This window comes from Triturus cristatus, chromosome 7 (genome assembly GCF_964204655.1).
Source record: "Triturus cristatus chromosome 7, aTriCri1.1, whole genome shotgun sequence".
NCBI classification, from domain to species: Eukaryota; Metazoa; Chordata; class Amphibia; order Caudata; family Salamandridae; genus Triturus; species Triturus cristatus.
The window spans coordinates 1,118,810,349-1,118,836,286 of NC_140590.1; the positions used below are offsets into that span (position 1 = coordinate 1,118,810,349).

At 39.7% G+C, this 25,938-nt stretch overlaps 1 long non-coding RNA gene across 2 annotated transcripts; it reads right to left on the bottom strand.

The window, feature by feature from the left end:
* Positions 1-5,792: 5,792 nt before the first annotated feature.
* On the bottom strand, positions 5,793-25,298 carry LOC146811189 (uncharacterized). Of its 2 annotated transcripts, none has more exons than XR_014966689.1 (2): positions 22,421-25,298; positions 5,793-5,990 (listed from the first exon to the last, which is right to left on the bottom strand). It is a non-coding gene; the product is annotated as an uncharacterized LOC146811189 (long non-coding RNA). The 2 variants fall into 2 exon arrangements; XR_014966690.1 differs by lacking the exon at positions 22,421-25,298 and adding an exon at positions 19,393-19,774.
* Between the last annotated feature and the right edge of the window lie 640 nt (positions 25,299-25,938).

Consider the following 25,938-nt stretch of genomic DNA (forward strand, 5'->3'; position numbering starts at 1 on the left):
AGCCGAAGGCGGCTGAGCGGGGGGGAGCAGAAAACTTACCTGGGCAGCCTGCAAACGCCGGAACATGCCATTGCTGTCGCCGCCACCGCCAAGAGTCACACCGTGCCAGAGTCAGCGTCGCCGCCCCGGGACTCCATATCCCGGCAGCACTAGCGGCGGCGCGCGCATTGAACGTAGCGCCAGCGCCAGGAGGCGCACATAAGACCAGCCGAAGGCCGCGTCGCGGGATCGCGCGCGGGTCGGCGCCGGGAGAAGCCCGGGACAAGGGCGGGACCGTCTGTGGCCGTCCGGGGCCGAAGGAGGCCGGGCCGGGCCACCCCCCTTGATCCTTACCACAGGTATTTTGCTGCTTGCATAAATCTACGTGTTGAACTGTATATTCAGAGTGAATAATGGGGAAAACTACACGGATGGCTACTCGTTCATCTGTTAAATCTAAAGTCCCTACTAAGACTCCTCTCCCAAGTCTAACAGCAATAGACAGGATGTTGCAAAAAACAATTGGAGTCGTCGCCAATGCTATTGAGAGCACTGAGAGGCGGCTATCACTACCTCCTAGTCTCTGTCTGTTAGCGCAACATCAACAGGATACAGAGGACCACTCTAACGCCATGCTGAGTATGCAATTGTCACAAGAATCTATATTAATGGCCTCTTATGCGGACTTTCCGGTCAAGGACCCGATTTGTGTTGTATCTTCACAAAGTTCACCTCCTGATGAGTTTATGAATCGAGACAATAGGTTGTCTCTAACTCCTAGATTAGAATCAAGTGAGGGACAATCTAATACGAATAATGTCTCCAATCATAGGGAGGAGATAATTATCTGTGAGAATGAAGATACAAACTCTATGGGCTTGAAAATTGGTGTAACCTCCTTGCAGGAGGTACAGGATAGTAGACCGAAGACTAAAGTGGCACAGACTGTGCGTAAAAAAGGGAAATTAAAAGGGAAAAATAGGAAATCCTTTTTACCCTCTCGCCAAGAGAATGGAGCTAAAAGAAAGCCACCAAGTAGTATTGAAGAAAACTCCTCTTTACAAGAAGCCATTACACTGAGTGATTTGGTAGATTTTATGTTGAAAATTGAGCAGGTAATGAAGTCTCTGATATTACCAGTGGTAGGAAGATTAAAGTCCCTCTTTGATAAAATTGAGGGCTTAGAAAAGCAAGGGGTAGTTATTGTAGAATCTTTGGAAAAGCATGGCGCACTGATTAAATCTCAAGTTGCAGTAAGCACTCCTAGCGCAGATGATGTTGCTATTATTGTACCGCATACATCAGTAGCAGAGACTCTATCTGAAAGGAGTAAGAAGGATGATGCACCCCTTATTATATCTAGGGGGGAAAACATGTCGAATAAAATAGATACTGGTGAAAAAAGAATTGAAAAAGAGAAAGGTAAGGGATATGGAGAAAAGGAGAGAATGATGAACCAAAACATTGAAGAACAGAATGATAAGGTTAAGAAAATACATATTGACCTCCCTCCACAGTCATTACCTTATACAGTAGTGTTAACCGGGGTACCAGAATTGAGTGACGGAAAGATAGAAAATTATCAGGAACTCAAGAATAAGGTAATTTACTGGCTGAATCACAATAGGCCATTGCCTGGACAAACTCGTGTAGAAATTTTAAATGTTAGGAGGGTACACTGGATTGGACAAAGGCATAAAGATATCCAAGGAGATTGTATTATCATAAACTTGAGGGATAGAAGAGCTGTGAGTCACATTTGTCAATGGGAACCAAACTATAATATTGGCAGAATTCACACTCTAGATTTAACCTATTTTTACCCGTTATTGGATTTAAGGAGAGAAAATATCTGGTATTCTCGGAATTATGGGTACAGACATAGAGGCAACGTTAGTCTAAATTTTACAATCCCTTTAGCAAATAGATTTCAGAGCCTGCAGGGGTTAGAAGATATTGACTGACTCAAGGGAGATAATAGACCCACTGATTTGAATATCCCCAAAAGGTATCAGACAAGGGACCAAGGGCTTCGGAATACCCCCACCGAAACAGAGGTAGTTAAGGTGGTCCCTATCACTGATAGCTCACAAATTGAGGCATCCCGTGGTGAGGAAATGCCTCTTGATAGTAGTAACAATCTAGATGATGATCAACCTAGCGGGGAAGTTTGGTCCCTTATGAGTTGGAATATTGCAGGACTAAGGTCTAAAATGGGTAATGAAAATTGGGCAAAAATGGTAGGTGAGTCTGATGTAATTAGCCTCCAGGAAACTTGGACAACTGAACCCATACATATTAATGGTTTTAAGACATTTTTTTCCCCAGCGGTAAGGTCAGTTTACGGCAGGGCTAAAGGAGGTTTGTGTACGTATGTTTCGAACCTCTTAGTAGGAGTTAAAACTGAGTTAGTTTTTAATAATGTATATTATCACATTATAAGGATCACAGTCAACAAGGGGTTTTCCATAATTTTGATTAATTTTTATGATAACATCCAAGGTGAAGACCCAAAGGATGTTTTTAGACTATTAGGTAGTAACATCACATTGGCAGCTAGGGGGAGGTCAGAGGATTACTGCATTATTTGGGTAGGAGACTTTAATTGCCAAATATGCAGGAGTGGCGAGAATGGGTTGTGTGGGATACAACTGGATAGAGATAAAGGTTCTAGTCATTTTGAGCACACTGTACGAGGGGATTGTTTAAATGAAATAATATTTGAAAATGATCTGGACTTTGTAAATAAGTTGATCAGCCCGGAAATCCCCTTTTTACCAACGTTTAATGGCAGAGGGGCAAATACAACTATTGATTATGCCCTAATGACTTCTAGACATAGGGACACGATCTGGAAATACGGAATTTTGGATTGCCCACTTAGTGATCATTTTCCATTAAGTTTTAAAATAACCATGGGATGTAAGAACTATCGTGGTAGGACCAAATCTAAAGTGATAATAGGCGATATCGCTATGGTCCGAAAAAATGGTTATGCTCTGAAGTGGACAAAAATTTGCCCCCTAGAATTTCAGGAGAAATTAATTAGAAGTATGTTGCCAGAATTTTATGTATGTACAGATGTAAATGCCAAAGATATAGATTTTATTAGTAATTTTACATCAATCACTGCTCAAATAAGAAAGTTATTGTGGGTTGATTCCAAAGGTACGAACACAAGGAAGAAGAGGTGGTTTGATACTGAATGTACGAAGGCGTATAAAAGTTTAAAATATGCTATACATGCTACTGAGAAGGATGTTGACCTAATCAGGAAGTGTAGGAGTGTCTATAAGCAGACCCTTAAAAACAGGAAAAACGCACTAAAAGTAGAAGCATGGGATGCTTTATGTGACGCCTCGTTAAATAAAGATTCCGCCTCATTCTGGCGAGTCGTTAATGCCCCTTTTTCAAACTTTAGTGACACGGACCCACTAGATGTAGCAATCACTGAGAATGAGTGGGCCGAGCACTTTACTAATTTGTACTCCATTGTACAGGATCATATTGTTAGTACCAATGATGATAGTTACTTGAGAGATCATGTACAGAGGAGTATTCAACTCGAACCTAAAATAACAATAACAGAGGTGCAGAAATGTATTGATGCAAGTTTGGCAGGGAAAGCACCAGGTCCTGATGGAGTCCCTGTTGATTTATTTAAAAACAACAAGGAACTCTGGGCACCAATCCTCACACGCATGTTTAATGCCACTCTGAAAGAAGGCCTCCTGCCATCGTGGTGTGAATCCCTGATAGTGCCAATTTTTAAAAAGGGCGATCGTGAAAACTGCAAGTGTTACCGCCCAATATCACTCCTGGATTCTACTATTAAAATTCTAGGAAGGGTAATCTTAAATAGGTTACATACATGGGCTAATGAAGCAAATATTTTAAGTGACTTGCAGTACGGTTTTAGGAAAGGTCTTGGTACAATTGAACAGTGTTTGAATTTGCATATTTTAATTGAAAAATATACCAAAGTGAAAGAGGGACGAATGTTTTTAACTTTTGTAGATCTTACCTCAGCATTCGACTCAGTAACACACTGTAAACTTTGGTTAGTAATGGACAAAATGGGTGTGGATAAGCAGATTATTGACTTCCTGAGAGACCTTTATGCAGGAGCATCGGCCCGAGTAAGATTTGGGAAAAATGGTGAATGTACTAGATCATTTGCAATCAGAAGGGGTGTAAGACAGGGCTGTGTCCTGGCGCCGTTTCTCTTTACACTTTATATCAACAACGTGGAAAAGACTCTGATAACAGAGTGCAGGGATGTACCAATGGTAGAAAATAGATCAATCCCAATTCTGTTATATGCAGATGATGCGGTATTAATGGCTAGAACACCGCAGGCCATGCAAAGGGTAGTCACTTCCTTCTCTGATTTTATGAACCAGCTAGACTTAACTATAAATTGTTCTAAGACATTCACCATGTACTGCGGGGCGGGTGCGCAGAGGAAGAAAAAAGCAATTTATATTGGAACCACCCCAGTTGAGGATACTTTAACATTTCCTTATCTAGGAGTCTTAATCGATAGCTCTGGGCTATGGAATAATACTATTAAGACAAGGAAACTTTTGTACTGTAAATCTATCATGGCCTTAAAGAACTTTAGCCGGAAAATAGGGAAGAAACCAATTAAAGAAATGTTGACTGTTTACAAAGCAACTTGTGTAGCAATTGCCACTTATGGAGCAGGCTTATGGGGATATGCTAATGTCAGCACACTACAAGTTGTTGAAAACAATTTTATGAAATATCTCCTGGCTGTCCCACAGAGTGTGTCAACATACTCTTGCCATAATGAACTAGGGGAAACATACTTAGAAGATATAATAAAAACTGCACCAGTTCTTTTATGGCATAGAATATGGACCGTAGATGAATCTGGTTTAAATAGAATGATTATGAGAAATGCAATGGGTCTAGAGAAGTGTGGGAAGATTAGATGGTTGCACTATATCAATAATTTTCTCACGCTATTGGGTTTAGGGGATTATTTTACTGATCCTCTCTCTCTTTGTAATATTTCGAGGAAGTGTTTAAAAGATAAATGTATGACCTATTTGCAAGAAACCAGACTAAAATCAGAATCTAAGAAAACTACGGTAGTAGCTCACGAGCAAATTATAATCTGCTATAGTTTACAGCCATATCTAAAGCTACAAATGAGTGATTACGAAAGGTTTTTATTGACACGTTTTAGATTTAATCTATTATTTAGAGCACTCAGCTTTCCAAATATGAATAATTGGTCAAAAATTATGAGCAAATGTCCCTGCGATGATTTATCAGTACAATCTGACATGCATATACTTTTCTTTTGTAAATTTTATACTAGACCAAGACAAATGTTTGTTGTACCTTTGCTAAAAATGATGGAAATTGATCGCTGTCGCCCTGCTTTTTTAGCTGTACAGAAGTTGGACAATATTTTAACTGTCGTATTTATTTCCTCATTCCTGAAAAATGTTTTTAAATTACGGAAAACAATTGAGATCTGAACTTACTCGGTTTTTATTATGTGTGGCCCTATGTAATTTTATGTAATTGTGATTTTGTTTTTGTACTTTTATGGTTATTTTGGTATTAATAACCGAATAAAGAATAACTTGACTTGACTTGACAATGGCCATTTACAATCTACTAAGCTCACCGTGCTCTTCTTGGATGGATTTGTTTCAATCAACATACCTTATTATTTGCTGGAGATAAGCAACACATTCATATTGTGTGCAATAACTTAATACCATTTACACTTGTCTATAATGTCTTCTGATAAATAACAAACAGAAGTCAAAAACTGGGATGCATTACTACTTTATTCAGAAAAGACACAAAGGACAGCATGATCCTAAAATGATTTCTAAATAGTGAGACCAGCTTTCTCGGTACATAGAAATCAAAAATCGTCCCTTGAGTGGAGATTTAAAAAGCAGAGGATTCATCCACCATCATCTCTGTGGAGTCCTTCAAGTGGTGCCGAGGTTGGCGCTGGAGATCTGCAGAAACGGAAACATATTGGATGTGAGTGACTAGGATTAGGACTTTAATACACCAAACAACTAACTGAGTAGAAAGAAGAATGCAATAACTCCATAAAGAAAGAAATATATACATCCAAAAAACTATCAGTCACTGTGAACAGGTACCCTATGGTTGGTTGCTCATTTGTAGCCATGGCTCAGTGGTGCCCTCTTATTATTATTAGTTTATTGTTTAGTTAGTTAAAACCATAACAATGTAAAACACAACAAATGCCTTCAATCAAAAAAATGTAAAGTTATAGTGGTGCCCTCTGCTCACACAATCAACAATCTCATTTTGTGATATTTAATGCTCGTAGGATTGCATGTGAAAAATTGAAGAACTGGATTCACTAAATTGCGGATGTTCATTTACAAGGTAAATTCCACCTCTAAAGCTATGTTTATTGGCTGAATAACATTCATGCCCTGTCAGCTGGTCTCACTAGTTATACCACCGGACACTGATTTGGCCTACCCTATACACCTAGCTAAGGTAATCTCCTGGAATATAGCTGGTATTCGCTCGAAACTAACTGATAAAGCTTGGCTGGAATACATCAGGGGTTTTGATGTAATCTGTTTACAGGAGACGTGGGCCAAAGAAAGAATAGAGATGGATGGCTATCAGGCCTTTGATGTGCCTGCCATAGCATCGTCGTCGGGGAGGGCAAATGTAGGGTTGGTAACCTTGTTCTCAGTCAGATTTGGTTCCATAAATGTGTTTTGTGTGGGATCCTCTCAATGGTTTTAAATGATTATGATTATTAACATGCTCCAGGTGAGAGTCCTTCTTGTAAACTGGTTTCTATAATATTTTCGATCCAAAGAACTGCCATGCTATCGAAGCCTTGCAAATGGAAATCACTAACATCTCTGGGAAGTGGCAACCTTTATGTGTTTTATGGGTGGGGGATTTTAACTGTACAGCCTGTAAATACAGTAATGCTAGAGTGTGGGGTCTCTTGGACACAGATGATCAGCCTTTGGCGCATTTTATTCATAATCCGCAGGCTTGCTGGCTACATACAAACCTAAACGGTGTGGCGGACTCCCGAATCCAGAGCTACCTCTCTATTGAATCTAATCAAATCGATGCAAAGCTGTGCTAGCTTTTTTCCAGAAAAAACACGGACCTGACGGGATAATACTTCTACTATTCTAGCTACTTTAAATATCGAATTAGGAATTATCTCTTTCAAAGTGTACCGCCTGACCAAGTGTACTGCTCGCTTTGGACACACTAGCACCTCACCCTATATAGCGGAGGTCTGCTTAAACCTTAACCTTCAAATCTTGATGAATACCTGGTCGTTTCACTGCTTGATATACTCTCAAATAACAGCGTGAATCCTTCTACCATATCTTCAGTTGAAAACCTATATATTGATTCTTATGAAGAAAGCCCTATAGATCTAGCCTCTGCTTTCTGATAGACTGCTTCAGGCCAATACAAATACTATTGACGGAGCTCTGACCTATATTTGAAAGTATCAGTGTACCGAATTAAATTTGTGTATGAACAAATTTTGATTATCCTAATCCTACCATCAGTGCCCTTGTGTGTCTGATTGATTGACATTTTTTCTTGTTTTTTGTTTGCGTTGTTATTTATGTATTTTATTGTTGAATCATGTACTTTCACTAAGTGTATAGCTTTGTCTTTTTTGAGATTTTCTCATTTTGTCAAAATGGATTTATGTGCATTTTATAAATTTTGGATACTAGCCTATTGAAAAAAAGATAAATATTTGTGAAAATAAACTTTAAAAAATAATGTTATAGATAAAGAGTTATATTTTTTCTGTAGGACAGTTCTAATGTGAATACTACCGAAAGAGGTTTTTTGTTGTTTATTGATTGTGTTTCCCTGATACTCCGCAGGGAGAGGCACTGAATACTATAATCATTGAGAATAACTTGGACAGCCTGACTAACAGTTTCTCAGTTAAGTTCCCTACCTTTAAAGGTGGGGGTAGGGAAAGTTCTATCGACTTTATGTTTATTTTCAGGGAGTGCTCCTCACTGGTGTGTAATTTTTATGTGGACCCGGAAACAGCGAGTGAACACACCCACTAATTGCTTCACTTAAAGTAATAGCTAGAACTACAGGGGGGGATGGTCGCTCGACTGATTATAATCACAATAAAGGTGTTCGACTAAACTGGGGAAAAATAAATTCAATACTTTTTGAGGAGGAAATAGTTAGATCTAAATTCAACCTGATCATGGATTGTTTGGAGCACGATTCTTCCTCATCTACGATAGTGCAGAACTTTGAACAGCTCTGCACTAACTTAGCAAACAGATTAACATGCCCAGCTAGGCCCCAGCAGCATTGTGAGAGCCGCTGGTTTAAGACAGAATGTTCCAGAGCCCATAAGATCTTAAAAACCGCCCTCCAGACTCACCCCCGTAACAGAGAACAAATAAAATACACAAGACGCCTATATAAAACTACCATCAGTGAAAGAAAAGAGGAGCTGAGGAAATTTGGAATGACCTGGAGAGAGCTAGCGCTCTTAGAGATAGCAAAAGCTTCTGGGCCATCATCAACTGACCCCAATTCACTGAGGAAGTGGGAAAAATTGAGTCACTAATCCTGGGAGATACTTGGGAACTACATTTTGCACCTATCTTTAACCCAAATGGTAGAGACCTGCTGATGTCTACTGAGGAGCCCCCGGCCGATATGACGCAGGCAGTTGAGCTTAGTGCTTCACTTACGGTGTCAGAGGTGGAGGTGGCAATTGGAAAGGGAATTTGCAGTAAAGCCCCAGGCCCAGATGGAGTTCCACTAGATCTTATTAAGTTAAATATAAATCTTTGGGCACGCCTGCTAACACAAGTTTTTAAATCGGTGGTGATTGGTACAGTTCCAGCATCCTGGAAAGGGGCTATAGTCGGACCCGTGTTTAAGAAAGGGAATAGAAATGATCCTGTCTGCTTTAAGCCCATTACCCTTATTGACTCTATCGCAAACGTATTGGGTAGGGTAATCCTTGCCCGACTAGAGTCATGAGCAACTGGTAGGGGGATCATTTCGAAGACACAGTATGGCTTCTGGAGTGAATTTGGAGCCACAGAGCAGTGCCTAAATCTGTCCTTCATCATGGGCAAGTACATGAGGGCAAAGAGTGTTTCTATCCACCTTGTCTTCATGGACTGGTCCTGTGCATTTGATACTGTGAACAGGGGGAAACAGTGGGCACTAATGACAGAAATGGGGTTTGAGGGTGCACTAATCCTGCTCCTAAAAAAGCTACACACTAATACATCTGTTTCCATAAGATTTGGCTCACACGGGGAAAGGACAAAGCCCATTGCCTTAACCGAAGGAGTTTGGCTGGGGTGCATTTTAGCATTTTCTGTTTTTAATTTACACGAATGGCCTGGAAGCATTTTTACTAGGCAAGAAAATTGATTTTTCCACATTAATGGTCAGCCAGTTCCGCTGCTCTCGTATGTGGATGATACTGTACTCATGGCCTTGATGGCCAACAGCCTCCAAACCTCCCTGGACACCTTTACTAATTTTATGGCGGCTCTAGACTTGAGGGTTAATTTCTCAAAGTCTTACATAATGGTGTGCGGCCCAAAAAAGGTTACAACCAGAAGTTTTAATGTCAGTGGTAAGTCCATTGAAAGGGTGGATCAGTATTCATACTTGGGAACATGTTTAGCAAGGATTTGAAATGGGATTCCCTGATTATGGCTAGGGCAAAGCAGACATGTAGAGTAGTGGAGGGGCTCTTTAGGTTCGCTTGTAAGCTATGCCATAACCCAGTGTCAGAGCTGGTTACTCTATTCAATTCAAAATGCTTGTCAGTCCCATCGTATGGGGTGCGTATGGGGATATCAAAGAAGTCGCCCGCTACTAGTAGTGGGGAACAAGTTTATAAAATTCTTGTTGATGATTCCAAGCAGCTCTGCCACCTCATAGTTTCATCGAGAAGTGGGGATGGAATAAATAGACGATCGTATCTTTGCTGCCCCTTTGCTCTTGTGGGTCAAAATCTGGGTCTCAGAAGAGTTACAGATTTCCAGGGAGATCATCGAAGACTGTAATAATTTGGACAAGTCTGTGAAAATCCCTTGGCTTCGGTTTGTGAGAAATAGGTTATCCGAGATTGGGTTGGGTGAGTACTTTGACACTCCGTCAAGTATCCCCTTAACGCAAAGGGTATATATTGAGTTGGAATAGACGGTTACTTTCATCTGGATACCCGTTTACTGTAGGATGACATTAATGTATAAATTGTGTTTTATAATTGTCAATATGTGTGTACACATTGTTTGTGAACTTATATTATTTTATATTATTGTTATTGTCACTAGTTGTGAATACATGATCTGTGAACTGAATTTGTTGCTCTAGGCAGTGTCTGTAAGGTTTTGAAGTATCCAAACTGTGCCTATAAGTTTCCTAATAAGCTGATTGTCTTCATCATGTTCCAGATTTGATCTCTTCTCCTCTCCCGAGTAACAATGGGTTCCCCCCAATGCACATTAGTCTTTTCACACTGCCTATCGACTTGTTTACGGTTGCCACTAGCAACAGCACGGGAATTAATTGGGTCCCGTTTTTCACTTTGACCAAATAGGGAGACTTACGCTCCATTATCCAGTAGTAGAGGAAGACTGTACTGCGATTCAATACCCCCCACACTCCCGCCCTGCAGCAATCTTGTTAATTCTATCGGGATCCGAACTATGACTATAGTCCTTTTACTATTTCCGAACCTTCTGACATAAACTCACATACGGTTACCTTGGTAACCGCACAGAGCCTCGGACGAGTTCACACTGCGCTGGGCTTCCAACGGAGACGGACGCTCCGGTTTTTCAAGCACATTTGTTGTGACCGCATGGTAAGCTCTACCAGTGCCCACATCTACGTTTTGTAGATTAATGAATTACTCACCCAGGCGCAGTTTTAAGTAACCATGCCCCCTCCTTGCTTTTAGCCGTGATTGAATCTCTGCCTCGGCTATCCCTGAACAGACAGCGGATACATCGCTACTAGTCTCTACTGATTCCTTGAAGCGGTAAGATGCCCGGGCTTTCCACTATTCACTAAGGGCTTGCTAGATAGCCACTACTCTATCAGTTCCATCTAACTGTTGGCTATTCTTAAAAAATATTTTGTATCATTGGTTTGACCTATGACCTTACCCTAATTGAATCTAATTTATTATTCTTTCAATTAGACACGAATTAAATGACCCTTCATAGCAAGCCCTATAATCCGGCAATTTTCCCAGTGGAACTAACCCACTAGGTATGTGAATAATTCCAACATACCGTATTTTTAAAATGTTTTTAAACAGGACAACTTCCTCACACCCCCTTGTTTTAATGTTTCAGGTGGTTCAGTTAAGATCACCCACCAGTCAGGTTGCCCCCTTTTTGTCCTGATGAAGACCCGCAAGGCCAAGGCTTAAAATCCCCCAAGGCCATCAAGACGGGTCGAAACGTCGACGCCCACCTTTACTACCTGGGACACATTTCCAGTCTTTCGTGCAAGACCACCAATGGGGTCATTTTCTGAACTATACTAATTTTGTATCCAATAAATGTGACCAGGTTTTTTGGCTTCTGGACGGTGAATTACAACCGATCCACATTGCCTGTAATTGATTAATTACTCCTACTACTATGTATCTTTCATTCCTTGTCCTATTCACGCACTTTTCAATCACTTTTCTTTGATGCACGTTTCCTCTTGGAGCAACCTCGTTCTGTCCTATGAATATTGCAAAAAACTGCTAAAAATAAATGTATGTATAACAGCTCTCAGTGTTTTGGATGTTGTCCTTTGTTGGTTTGAATTACCTATTGAATATTACGAGCCTTTTGTTCTTAAAGAAAATTTTGTTTAGGCTCATGATTAGCTAACTAACTGACTAAGCAAAATATATATCTCAGATTTATTAATCATTGGATAAGGACCACTGTTTTTGGTACCATTAATCCACCCAGGTCCTTCTTCCTTGGGTTACCCCATTTTTGTAATGGCCACCTTTGTGCAGGCAAGTCCTGCGAGGGTTTAATTGTTTAATTGTTCATTGTTTGTGTGTTTTTGAATGGTTCCAATTTTTGTGGTCTCTATTGTTTTTCCCACACTGTTGTCATTATACAGACAGAAACTTTTATACAAATAGTCCTACTATGTCAGAGAGGGAAACACTGTCATACAGCGAGGATTATATTGAGAAACTATTACAACTACAAGGAGGTAACACCTTCTTAGGTGGTACCACTACGAGTATAGATTTAACCCTTAACGAAAAAGTGTCTAAGCTAGAACGACTTGAGAAGAAATTGATCAGGACAAGATTACACGGTCGCACTTTGGCTCAATATCTCCAATCTAATGTCATCCCGGTGTGACTACAAGTAAGAAATGAACCAGCCATCTTTCTTGATAATCCAAAGTTTAAAGAGAATTTCAGTTTTGTGTCTAACAACTGCTCAAGGCACTGGATGGTGCTTGGTATAGAGACAGCAGTGGAAGAGGTACAACGACTTATTAAGGAAATCTCTGACATAAAAAAAGAAATTATTGAAGATAGGGCTCTAGTTAATGCCAAAGAGGCACTAGAGAGATTAGAACGCACCATCCAGGATTTTGATACATACACACAGGCAACAAAACTAGACAAAGTGACTAGAGATATTAAATTCTATGACAAGAAGATCACTTACCCATATTTACAAGAAGGTTACTACATAAGGGAACAACAGGGTACCTTTTCCAGTAGAGGTAGGAGTGGGTTTAGAAGGTACACTACCTTCTCAGGTTCCTCCTTTGGCAGCAGCTCAGGGAGTGACTCTGAACGTCCAGGACCTAGTACAGCCACTCCTACTGGGGGTTTGAACCAGTCAAACCAACAGCCCCCTTCCTCCTCTTTTTTACCAGAGGAACCATGGTGGGGCCAGCGAGGACGTGGCCGCCCCTGGGGGAGACCCAGGGGGAACAGAGGACAGACATGGAACCAAGGGAGAGGCCAGACAAGGAGACAGGCACACTTCCAACAGGAAACACATGGGGAGATCCAAACGCGCAGGCAGCATTACAGATGGTAATCTACAAACCGGACAACCCTGTTATCAACCTGTCAAATTACACCTTGGCACCTAATGAACAAGGGATCCTGGAAAAGGGTCTGTCATTTGTCCCGACCAACATGCCTAACAACTTTCACTTAAAGATTGAATTGCATCAATTCTTTCGCAAGCTGCGTCTTAAATATCATTTCTTAAAAACCCCTAGCAACCCCACCTTTTCTGCCAGCGGACTGCGACCACCATCTAAATTCAATCCCCCTGCGTCACTGATGCCACATAAACTTCTGGCTTTAGAACAGGTGGTTATGAGGGATGTGGACAATATACTGACTAACAGACAGTATGTCCAATATAACATCAGTAAACAAGAACGCGCAGCCCTGGATACATTAAAAAACAATCCCCATATCGTGATTAAACCCGCTGACAAGGGTGGTGCCATTGTTATTCAGAACACCGAGGACTACAAAAGAGAGATCGACTCCCAACTGGCTGTTGATGGGAATTACCTGAAATTACGTAGGGACCCCACCCAGGACATAAGTAAGACTATAAGGAACCTAACTGGTACTGCTCTGGAGAATGGTTATATTAACAAACTAGAGCATGACTATTTGAATAATAAACATCCCAGACTTCCTACTATCTATACCCTCCCCAAAATACATAAACGGATGCAAAATCCCCCAGGGAGGCCAATCGTGTCTGGCTGTGGCTCAATCCTAGAACCTCTTTGTAAATACATTGATGTATTTTTAAAACCCATCGCGGAACAGACACCCACCTATCTAAGGGATACCATGCAAACTATACAGCTCCTGGATGAATATCCATATGACCCGGACAACCACTTATTAGTTACTATGGACATAACTGCCCTTTACACCAACATCCCACAGTTGGCAGCTCTCCAATGCATAGAACTAGTACTTGGGACCAGACCTGCACCACACCTGGTTCCCACAGAATTCATTGTGTCATTACTTAAAATTGCCATGACCCAAAATTATTTCACCTTCTTGGGTCAATTTTTTGTACAGACTAAAGGCGTGGCGATGGGAGCCAGCTTTGCCCCAAATCTGGCCATCATTTACATGAGTGAGTTTGAACATCAATATGTCCTCAACCAGGTAAACCCATATAGTGAGTGTATAGAACTATGGCGTCGATACATCGACGATATTGTATTCATCTGGCGAGGTGAGGAAGATGATCTCAAAAAATTCCATCTTTGGTTGAACACATGTTCAACTGATATACAATTCACGATGAACTACAGTAGAGAAAAAATTGATTTCCTTGACATCACAATCAAATCAGACTCAGAATCAAGGAAACTATACACTACACTATTTAGGAAAAGTAGCGAAAGAAATACACTTCTTCGTTACTCCAGCCACCATCCACGCAACTTACGTGATAACTTACCTTTTGGACAGTTTTTACGGATTCGGCGAAATTGCTCAAAAAAAGAGAATTTCATGGAAGAGTCCGCAGGTCTATTGTCTAGATTGATAGACCGTGGCTACCCAATCAGGCTTCTGAAAAAAGCGCGAAAATGCGCATGGTATAACCACAGGGAACTCTTGCTAACACCCAAAAATAAAGATAAGACCCAAGAGGAACGGTTGGTTTGTGTAACCTCGTTCAACACCAAAAGTAATGCCATCAAGAAGGCCATTAATCAGCATTGGCACCTAGTGGCTGACGAATTAGGCAACATGCCCACTCCCCTTCATGCCTTCAGAAAAGGTAAAAACATTAGAGATTATCTGATCAAATCTCTATTACCTACTGGTCAGACGGTAGGACAGATTACCCTATGGGGTACCCCGGTCATGGGTCACCACCAATGTGGTTCATGCAAAGCATGCGCTCTAACCAGAACCATCAAAGAGTTTACACACAACAACCACACCTACAAATTAAGGGAACACAGCAACTGTAACACTTCAGGAGTAATTTATGTTATCACCTGCCCATGCAACTTTCTATACGTGGGTCAAACCGTCCAGAAGGTTAAGTGCCGGATACTGCAACACTGTAGTCGTATCCGATGCAAGACACCTGGGGCCCCTTTGGTGGAGCATTTCACCAATTTTGAGCATACAGCAGACAGCCTGAGGTGGTGGGGTTTGGAAAAAGTTAAACCTAACCCCAGAGGTGGTGACTTTACTGAAATACTGAATAAACGGGAGTATAGATGGATTCATTCTCTGGACACGGTCACCAGGGGTCTGAACGAACTAGAAGAAACTAACAAACAAGTTTCTACCATGAATCAAAGATAGAGTGTATCTCTTCCCCAACTCATTCTGTGGTTAAAGGGATCTTTAATCAGCGTCATGTATTGAGTTGGAATAGACGGTTACTTTCATCTGGATACCCGTTTACTGTAGGATGACATTAATGTATAAATTGTGTTTTATAATTGTCAATATTTGTGTACACATTGTTTGTGAACTTATATTATTTTATATTATTGTTATTGTCACTAGTTGTGAATACATGATCTGTGAACTGAATTTGTTGCTCTAGGCAGTGTCTGTAAGGTTTTGAAGTATCCAAACTGTGCCTATAAGTTTCCTAATAAGCTGATTGTCTTCATCATGTTCCAGATTTGATCTCTTCTCCTCTCCCGAGTAACAATGGGTTCCCCCCAATGCACATTAGTCTTTTCACACTGCCTATCGACTTGTTTACGGTTGCCACTAGCAACAGCACGGGAATTAATTGGGTCCCGTTTTTCACTTTGACCAAATAGGGAGACTTACGCTCCATTATCCAGTAGTAGAGGAAGACTGTACTGCGATTCAATACCCCCCACACTCCCGCCCTGCAGCAATCTTGTTAATTCTATCGGGATCCGAACTATGACTATAGTCCTTTTACTATTTCCGAACCTTCTGACATAAACTCACATACGGTTACCTTGGTAACCGCACAGAGCCTCGGACGAGTTCACACTGCGCTGGGCTTCCAACGGAGACGGACGCTCCGGTTTTTCAAGCACATTTGTTGTGACCGCATGGTAAGCTCTACCAGTGCCCACATCTACGTTTTGTAGATTAATGAATTACTCACCCAGGCGCAGTTTTAAGTAACCATGCCCCCTCCTTGCTTTTAGCCGTGATTGAATCTCTGCCTCGGCTATCCCTGAACAGACAGCGGATACATCGCTACTAGTCTCTACTGATTCCTTGAAGCGGTAAGATGCCCGGGCTTTCCACTATTCACTAAGGGCTTGCTAGATAGCCACTACTCTATCAGTTCCATCTAACTGTTGGCTATTCTTAAAAAATGTTTTGTATCATTGGTTTGACCTATGACCTTACCCTAATTGAATCTAATTTATTATTCTTTCAATTAGACACGAATTAAATGACCCTTCATAGCAAGCCCTATAATCCGGCAATTTTCCCAGTGGAACTAACCCACTAGGTATGTGAATAATTCCAACATACCGTATTTTTAAAATGTTTTTAAACAGGACAACTTCCTCACACCCCCTTGTTTTAATGTTTCAGGTGGTTCAGTTAAGATCACCCACCAGTCAGGTTGCCCCCTTTTGGTCCTGATGAAGACCCGCAAGGCCAAGGCATAAAATCCCCCAAGGCCATCAAAACGGGTCGAAACGTCGACGCCCACCTTTACTACCTGGGACACATTTCCAGTCTTTCGTGCAAGACCACCAATGGGGTCATTTTCTGAACTATACTAATTTTGTATCCAATAAATGTGACCAGGTTTTTTGGCTTCTGGACGGTGAATTACAACCGATCCACATTGCCTGTAATTGATTAATTACTCCTACTACTATGTATCTTTCATTCCTTGTCCTATTCACGCACTTTTCAATCACTTTTCTTTGATGCACGTTTCCTCTTGGAGCAACCTCGTTCTGTCCTATGAATATTGCAAAAAACTGCTAAAAATAAATGTATGTATAACAGCTCTCAGTGTTTTGGATGTTGTCCTTTGTTGGTTTGAATTACCTATTGAATATTACGAGCCTTTTGTTCTTAAAGAAAATTTCGTTTAGGCTCATGATTAGCTAACTAACTGACGAAGCAAAATATATATCTCAGATTTATTAATCATTGGATAAGGACCACTGTTTTTGGTACTGTTGATGATTCCAAGCAGCTCTGCCGCCTCATAGTTTCATCGAGAAGTGGGGATGGAATAAATAGACGATCGTATCTATGCTGCCCCTTTGCTCTTGTGGGTCAAAATCTGGGTCTCAGAAGAGTTACAGATTTCCAGGGAGATCATCGAAGACTGTAATAATTTGGACAAGTCTGTGAAAATCCCTTGGCTTCGGTTTGTGAGAAATAGGTTATCCGAGATTGGGTTGGGTGAGTACTTTGACACTCCGTCAAGTATCCCCTTAACGCAAAGGGTATATAGCTAAAGAGGAGTATAGGGTCTGGGAAATTTGTGTCCTTTACAATTGGAGTGGAAAGTATAATGGACAACCCAACCTACCCTTGAGGGCTTGGGCAAAATAGGTGAACAGGTATGTGTGCCTTCAAGGGATTTATTCTAATGTTTAATTCAGTTATTCAGTATCTTTGTTGTGAGCAGGATAAAATGATTACCTGCCTAGTGAGTTACTCAAAATTAGATTAACAGCAATTTTTTATATATGATTTTCACTTCAATAGACATAAAGTATATTTTCTATACAAAAGCAGCAAAAACGGGTGTAAAAATAATCAAATTTTATCTTTGAAATTTCATAAAGGGTACTCAAAATAATACATACAATGAAAAAAGAAGGCGACAATTAAATAATTCAACCTTCACAAATTCCAATTGTCAACACTTTCTCACAATATAAGTATAAAATTAATTTAAGAAGGAAAAATGTATATGTCGAATTTTCGATCTCTAGTCTTGCGTCGATGAAACCATCTTCAGGACTGAGATATATTGATAATAGTTGACCCCTAGTAAAGTACGGAATAGACATTGATTACCATACAAATCATTAAACAAATTCACGATAACACCCGTGTATATAAAGCAATCTAGACTTCATTCAAACACTTACATTTTATCTTATCATGACGTCTACAATCATGTACATTTATTAACATCTTATCAACATCTTTTTTGCTGCTAGAATTCCAATAGTTGGCATGTTTTACTCTATTCTATACGATTTCATTCACAGTCTAATCATATAGACATACTCAATTACTTAGAGTTTTAAATCGGACTTTTTAGTCACTAATACGGCATTTGCAGAGTAATTCTTTCTAATTCTTTACTATTAGTCACATTGAGATCACTCATATTTGCAATGTCAAACGGCATACTGTAAAGATTTCAGACCATCTCAATTAACAGTACATATATTGTTCATTCTATCGTTTTTTTAAAAACAAGATCATCCATTGGGTTAAAGTAATGTTTCAAATTTCTCTAGTATACCTTATTTTCATACCAATATAGATTCATACATTTATTATTTGCCCAGCAATATTTTTTGAGAGGGAAGCTATTATTTTAAGTGCATCTAAAGATTACTACCACAATCGTTATTCTATTGTGAGAAGAATTTATTCGTTTTCATCAATGTATACTCTGGTACTTTAATATTGTTCCTATTGTCATAGTGCTCCATTTTAGGCACCTAGCATAACTCTAAAAATAGACATAATGTCAAAAATACCTTGAGTCTGTAATATGGAAATATATTTGATAAGGATCTGCGACAATGTTACAGCCTTGATTCAGGACCTACACATGGCGTATCTATTAAAAATAAATACAATTAGTCTTCGTGCGCATTGTGCATAACTTACTTGACTATAGGATTGATATTAAATAAAATGTACCTTAAATTCGCAATGTTTATCGCACCGGTGTTAGATATTTATTCCGTTTGACATCGAGGGCATTTATTTCTTTCACATATAGTTACGTGATAACACTTCGGAGTCTACACAAAAAGGAAATAGTCAAATGTTGAGCTAGTAAGTTCTCCAACTGGTGATAGAAATAACCTGGTTTGCATAGCAGGTCTTTTACGCATACCTCTCTTCTCCTTAGAAAATTACATGCCAACGGGGTGAACGTGCCGACATCAACTTCGTAATACATCATAATATGGTGTTGATCACATTAGCTTATATCATACGCTCCTTTTAGTGTAGTGAGCGTTTGTTTCTTTTGTATTTACCCACGCTGTAGCGTTTCAAAGTCTAAAAGGCAATGGGACAACCGAGTATTAAGTTGTTTGGGTCTCAAATATATATTAAGCAATGGCCTATTTACATTGTTGTTATTATACACGTACCTCTGATTTCTTTGGTAAATTACCGGCCGAGGAGACAAGCATTTCCGCATCAACCTAGTTGTACGTCGTTTTCCGATATTTGTATTGTTTGGAGCGCGAAAGAGGACTGGCCCGTCAGTGTTAATGGCTGCCATCTTGGAACGATAAAAGTGTTTATTACAACATGATTGTCAATTATTTTCAACAAAAAAAGGCATTTGAGTCACCGTATGTTGATTTTATCAACCCTCAATAAAATCACATTCATAATTGGGTTATGTTATAACGCATTTAAAGTTATTCAATATATGGTTAATGATATTGATGTATTTTCATGCTGCGCGATTAACCATTATATTAGAGAGAGTCATGATAACCATCTCTTAGTTGCAAACTATCCTCATCATATATCCTTTAGTTTGCTTTTATAATAGAAAGTATAACAAATTGATTTTGCAAATACATTCACGATCTCATTCTCGGAGACAAACACAGTTTTTTCACATTTAATCTATCATGGAGGCATTGTAAATGTTCAAGGTTCATCAAAAAGAGTATAACTTGGACAGCGACAGTTAACATTTGCATCCATATCGAAGATAGTGGTATGTGTATCATTTTGCTTGACTGAACACAATGATTAACAATACACTTACATCTACCTATATCGATAACACAATTATGTACATCATTCCATAAATCATGATATACATGCCAAAGTATGCCATTCTGTACCAAATTCAGCCATGTTCAGCCCGTTGGCATGTAATTTTCTAAGGAGAACAGAGGTATGTGTAAAAGACCTGCTATGCAAACCAGGTTATTTCTATCACTAGTTGGAGATCTTAATAGCTCAACATTTGACTATTTCCTTTTTGTTTAGACTCCGAAGTGTTACCATGTAACTATATGTGAAAGAAATAAACGCCCTTGATATCAAACGGAATAAATATCTAAAACCAATATCAATCCTTTAGTCAAGTAAGTTATGCACAATACGCAGGAAGACTAATTGTATTTATTTTTAATATAGATGCACCGTGTGTAGGTCCTGAATCAAGGCTGTAACACTGTCGCAGATCCTTATCAAATATATGTCCACATTACAGACTCAAGGTATTTTTGACATTATATCTATTTTTAGAGTTATGCTAGGTGCCTAAAATGGAGCACTATGACAATAGGAACAATATTAAAGTACCAGAGTATACACTGATTAAAACAAATACATTCTTCTCACAATAGAATAACGATTGTGGTAGGAATCTTTAGATACACTTAAAACAGTAGCTTCCCTCCAAAAAAATGTCGCTGGGCAAATAATCAATGTATGAATCTATATTGGTATGAAAATTTTGACTGGGTCTATCTATGTTTTGTCCTTGGTGGTAATTAACCACCATATTTTAAAAGCAGATTTCTGGAGGGGGAACTGTGTTACAAAAATGCTTGTGCATTTTTAATATTTCTTTTTTATTGTGATATGGATGTGAGCTTCTGTTCTTTGTGCTGCTTTATTTTTGTACTGCTTTGTTGTAGCGTGAGGCTGTGTTTGTTATATTGCTTCGTGCATGTTCTTTTTTTGTTGTGTTTCATTGTTCACTTTAACAAATGCTGCTACATTTCCAGTCAAAGCTAGTACCTATCGCTAAAGATCCTGTGTCAGAAAACCATATATAATTGTATAGGGTGGTAAAATAGCACTGTTACAGCTCCTGAAGCTATTTAAGATACTTAAATATGATAGAGACGTGGTGGTTGAGGTGCTTACTTTATGTGATATGCCCCCTCCAAAATCCATTAGTTATTTCATTTATCTTTATTGAAGTACATTTTTACCTGTTCTGCATTTTGCTACTGTAATGAAATTTGGTGTTAGCCTGCTCTTTTGGCCCCATGTGGAAACACCAATTTACTAAAACCGTAATTTAACCATATTTGAATATAGACTTTATATTTTTATCTATCATAAATTACATTACCCATCAACAGATAGTCAGAATATTTTTTGTTGAGATTGGATTTGCAGAGCTTTACAATTAAATCTTTGCCGCTAATTGCATCAATTCAATCAATAATAAATTGATTTTAAAGTCTATTATTTTATTCATTATTTCATTATTCCATACAGGTGTCTTTTATTTAGGAAGTCAGTTACCTATCATCTCCAAAGGCCAGTCTCAATTCTCCTCTCTCTGGCTACTCTCTATATCACTAGTACCATGACATATTGTACCATTTAGAATGGCATAGAGGGAAACACTACTTTGTATGATTCTTCTCATTATAGATTTTACATATCTTCTGTTGGAAAAAGAAAACACCCACATCTATGTAAATATCACCGTCTTCTCAGCAAGGACTCTCCAATGGGGAATTCTCCTTAGCACCTTTTCACTGTTGGTTTCCATTCACACAGGCTGATAAATGGATGTTCAGATCTCCGTAATTCATTTACCACCAGGGTAGACCCGTCTCTCCCAGTATTACAAGGTGCAGAGAATCACACAAAGAGGTACTAAATATATGTAATCCATATTTATTTAAATGTTTTTGCTGTCAATTTCCCTCTAGATTACTTATTGTTTGCATATTCCTTCACATTAATAACACTCTCCCAAGCAGGTCCAATTCACCTTTATTTCTTTAGTAAGTGCATGTGTAGCTATTTATGGTTAAGCCTTTTGCCCAACGATGACTTTGAAAGAACGTAAAAAGCGTAGGCTTAAAAGCCTGCACCTCTCTGTAACAGTGGGGGAGCAAGTCACTGAGAGGTCATGACATAAATTCTGTGTGAAATACCTTGAAGGTTGAAGAGCAAAAGTGTATTACATACTTATGGTGTGTTATGGTCACATTTTTTTTGTATGTTGGCCACACCTAGAAGCTCGCTGTAAGAAGCTTAACGAAGAAAACATAATTTCCTAAATCAGCACACATGGTATTACAAATTGTAATTTGAATAAAATTCAATCTGCCTATGAACCAATATGTTTTAACCAATAAAAATCAATAACAGACTAAAATTGATAAAAACGCTGGTTCTTACCTTTTACTTCTAATGGGGATAAAAAAATAACAAGAATGATTAAATAAACCATATTCAGTAATAAAGAATCAATATTTAATCCCACTCTGCCAAAAATGACTCAACTCTGTGAGTACGAAGAAACACAATAAAACACAGAAATACATCCATTCCTAAGATGAGAGCATCAGTTCCAAAGTCAGAAACCTTTACGCACATGCGAAAATACGTCACAAGACAATCTAGTCACAGGTGTGGGCTTTTCTGAATGGGAATGCTTTGTAACGTGGGTTAACCCACAAACACCTGCTAGTTTGCTTACATTCTCAAACTTTATCTCGGCACATTCTCGCCCAGGATATTTGTTTAATCAAGGGTAAGGGAAAGAGTCCTATCGGAAATCTGTGACGGTCCCAGTTTCACTGTTTTATTCTGTAAATGTAAAAACATGCAAAATGTGTCCTGGATATAAAACTAAAATTACAGGAGCAAATTTATCATTTGAAATAGGGCCCAAGGTTCTGCATTCCTCCTTGGAGACACCATATTTGAAACTATTTGGTGCAATTTTGGCGATCACAAAAAACATTGATGTATTTGACAACTTCACAAATGTTGTATCCACATTTCACTATTCAGCACAAGTGCTGAACATGTCCTATTTGCTTCATCTTCAAAGAATTAGAATGTGAGGGTAAAATCTAGACCTTCACATAGTTGTCCTTAATTGCAGATGACAATTGTGTGGGTGACCTCTTTTGTGTGGATTCAATATTTTGCCATACAGCTACTGGAGGTGACTTACATTAGATGTACAGTTTATTTAAATTACCTTTATGTCATACTATTTCGTAACTCATTTTTAAATTTAGGGATGTGTAATTTTTAGAGGTGTTTTGCCGCTTTAAGAAATCAGGGATGACTAGTGTTTAGGGGAGAAAACAGATTTTAGGGTTTATGGATAACTAGTGTTAATGGGTAAAACATGTTTTTTAGAGTGGCGGGATGGGTAGTGCTTAGGGGTACTAAGGAGTTTCTAGGATACAGTGATGGGTAGTGTTTAGGGGTAGTAAGATGTTTTTCAAGTTGAAGGATGACTAGTGTTTATGGTAATAAGACATTTTTACAGGTCAGCAATTGGTAGTGTTCAAGGGGAGTAAGAAATTTTCATGGCTCTGCAATGGATAGTGTTTAGGAGTAGGAAGGGTTTTTAAAGCTCGGGTGACTCAGAGGAACACTAGACGTCCTCGTGGGGAAGATAGGCCTGGCCATTGCTTTGAGAACTGGCCTAGGAAACAGTCCCCTAGTGTCTGTGTGGACTTCACAGCCCTGGTCTCCTGACACTGGTAATAATAGGGGAATTCAATGCATTGTGAGTGAGCTGCAATTGGACATCAAAGACAGCAATGCGTGACACTCAACTAGAGCCCCTGCGGTTTAACCCATTGAGATGGGCTTTCACTCTCCCCATGTACGGGAGGTCAGGCATGAGCAGGTGAGGGTCCTGCAACAATTGCTCAGTGGTTGACCTTTAGGGGGACTAATGGAGCAAAGAACACTGTGACAGCCTGAACGTGCTTGATGCTCAAGTATCTCTCATTTAAGAAACTTTCACAGTTTTCCCCCACTACATATGTAGAAGAGGCAGGAGAAAGGCAAACTTCTCTCTCTGTCACCCACACAGCAAGATAGATCAGTCTCCCCCCACGGGCTTCCGCTCCTCCAGTCAAACCCAATAGGTCATAAAAAGGTTCCAAGAGCTCAGACCTCGAGCCATACTCTGCAACACCAGACAGGAAAGCACTTTTGACAGAAGCAGAAGCTAGCAGCTCTGCCTACAGTCACCCTGGGAAGGCACACAAACATCCAGGCTGAATGACACAAGTATTTAAACCTCTACCTAGACACATGGAACTAAACATCCAGGTACTTGACAGCAAGTAAGGAAACTACATCAGCACATCTGCCATTTGCCACACACCACTATTGTTGCACATCAAATTACTTCCTGGGCAGCAGCCGAGAATCATGCCCATGGGCTGCAGGAGGCAACTCATGTGACTACTGGGATATATGTGTAGAAGCCTAAACAGTAGGAGGAGCCTGACCCTCAAAGGGAAAACCTCATGAAACCTATGGTGTTTGCACTCAGTAGCTTTAAGCAGAACATTGTTTCCTTTAAGAAAAGCCATGGGTTTCCTCATGAGGTTTCTACTTCTGATCAAGCTTTCTTTCCTTCCAGCTTGGCCCCATTTGTATTTGTTTGCAAATTGAGTCAGGGCTGGATCAGGCATACACTCCACAGGTAGTAGAGTCTTTCGGGGGCCCAACCAAGGAGGGTACTATAGTTCAGTTTCAAAGGATTATGCAAGGTGTGGGTGGGTTAGGACTTGTGAGAACCTTTCTATCACACTGGTACAATCCAAGGCCCAGGCTCAACAGTTAGGGTCCTCTTCAGATGACTGATCTGACAGACTGTTCTACCAAGCTCATCCTTCACCTCACATGACCTGGTTTTTAGGCGTCTGACATGTTCTCTTGGGTAGGAACCCTCCCTGTGCCCAGACCTCACCCAAGGACCCAGCAGTCACAGGCTGCTCCACTGGCTAGCATGCAAGAGCATGGCCAAACCAAGTGCCTGTGTTCAATCTGAGAGACAGATGAAGTTGGACCTGCATCATCTTAGCGCTTTGCCAGGACAGTTGCAGACACCAGCAGAGCTGATCCGAAGACTTTACAAATCCATCCATTTTTTAGTAGTAATGGGCAGTGTGTACAAAAGGCAGGGACATAATCAACATAAGCTGGTGACATGTATCTGATGGAAACTCTTCATTCTAAGGACATTATTGCCATCCCCAATCCCTATCACAAATGGAGTTTAGCAGGTAATACACACCTGTCAGCAAAGAGCAGAAACAGACTGCTCCGTTCATGTTTAATGGCTACTTGAGGGGGTGGCACCAGTGTAGCATTAATTTACAGGCAGTGCACTTTACTAGGGACTTATAAGTAAATTAAATTTGTCAATTGTGGATACATCAATCAAAACAAGTTTAGTGGAGAACAACATGCACCTCAGTGTCAAAGTGCTCATAGTCCGAAGGTCAATAAAAAGAATCCAGCAAATTTGGAGGAAAACAGGAAATAGTTTAGAGAAAGACCACTGTCAGGTTGGCATTTAGTCATTTAAAAAAAAAAATCATTCTTGTCAAATGATTTATTTTTGGTTTGTCTTGTACATGTCCAATTTTATATTTTGATGTGCAATACAAATGTCCTTGATCATCTTTCTTCATCATTGCCCAAGTTTAAAAAAGGAATGGAGTTGATTTAGAGTTTCCATAATTTATGTGAGCAGTCTGCTTTGAACACTCTAAGTTTTTCATCGTAAATGCATCAGTCCTGCAAGACACTCAGTCAAGAGTATCAGGGGGGACCAAGAGGTTTGCAATTAGGTCAGGCCAAATAAAAAATAAAATAAAGAAAACAATTTGGAATTCTGTGTTACGCTTGTTACACAAAGTACTTCAAATTAC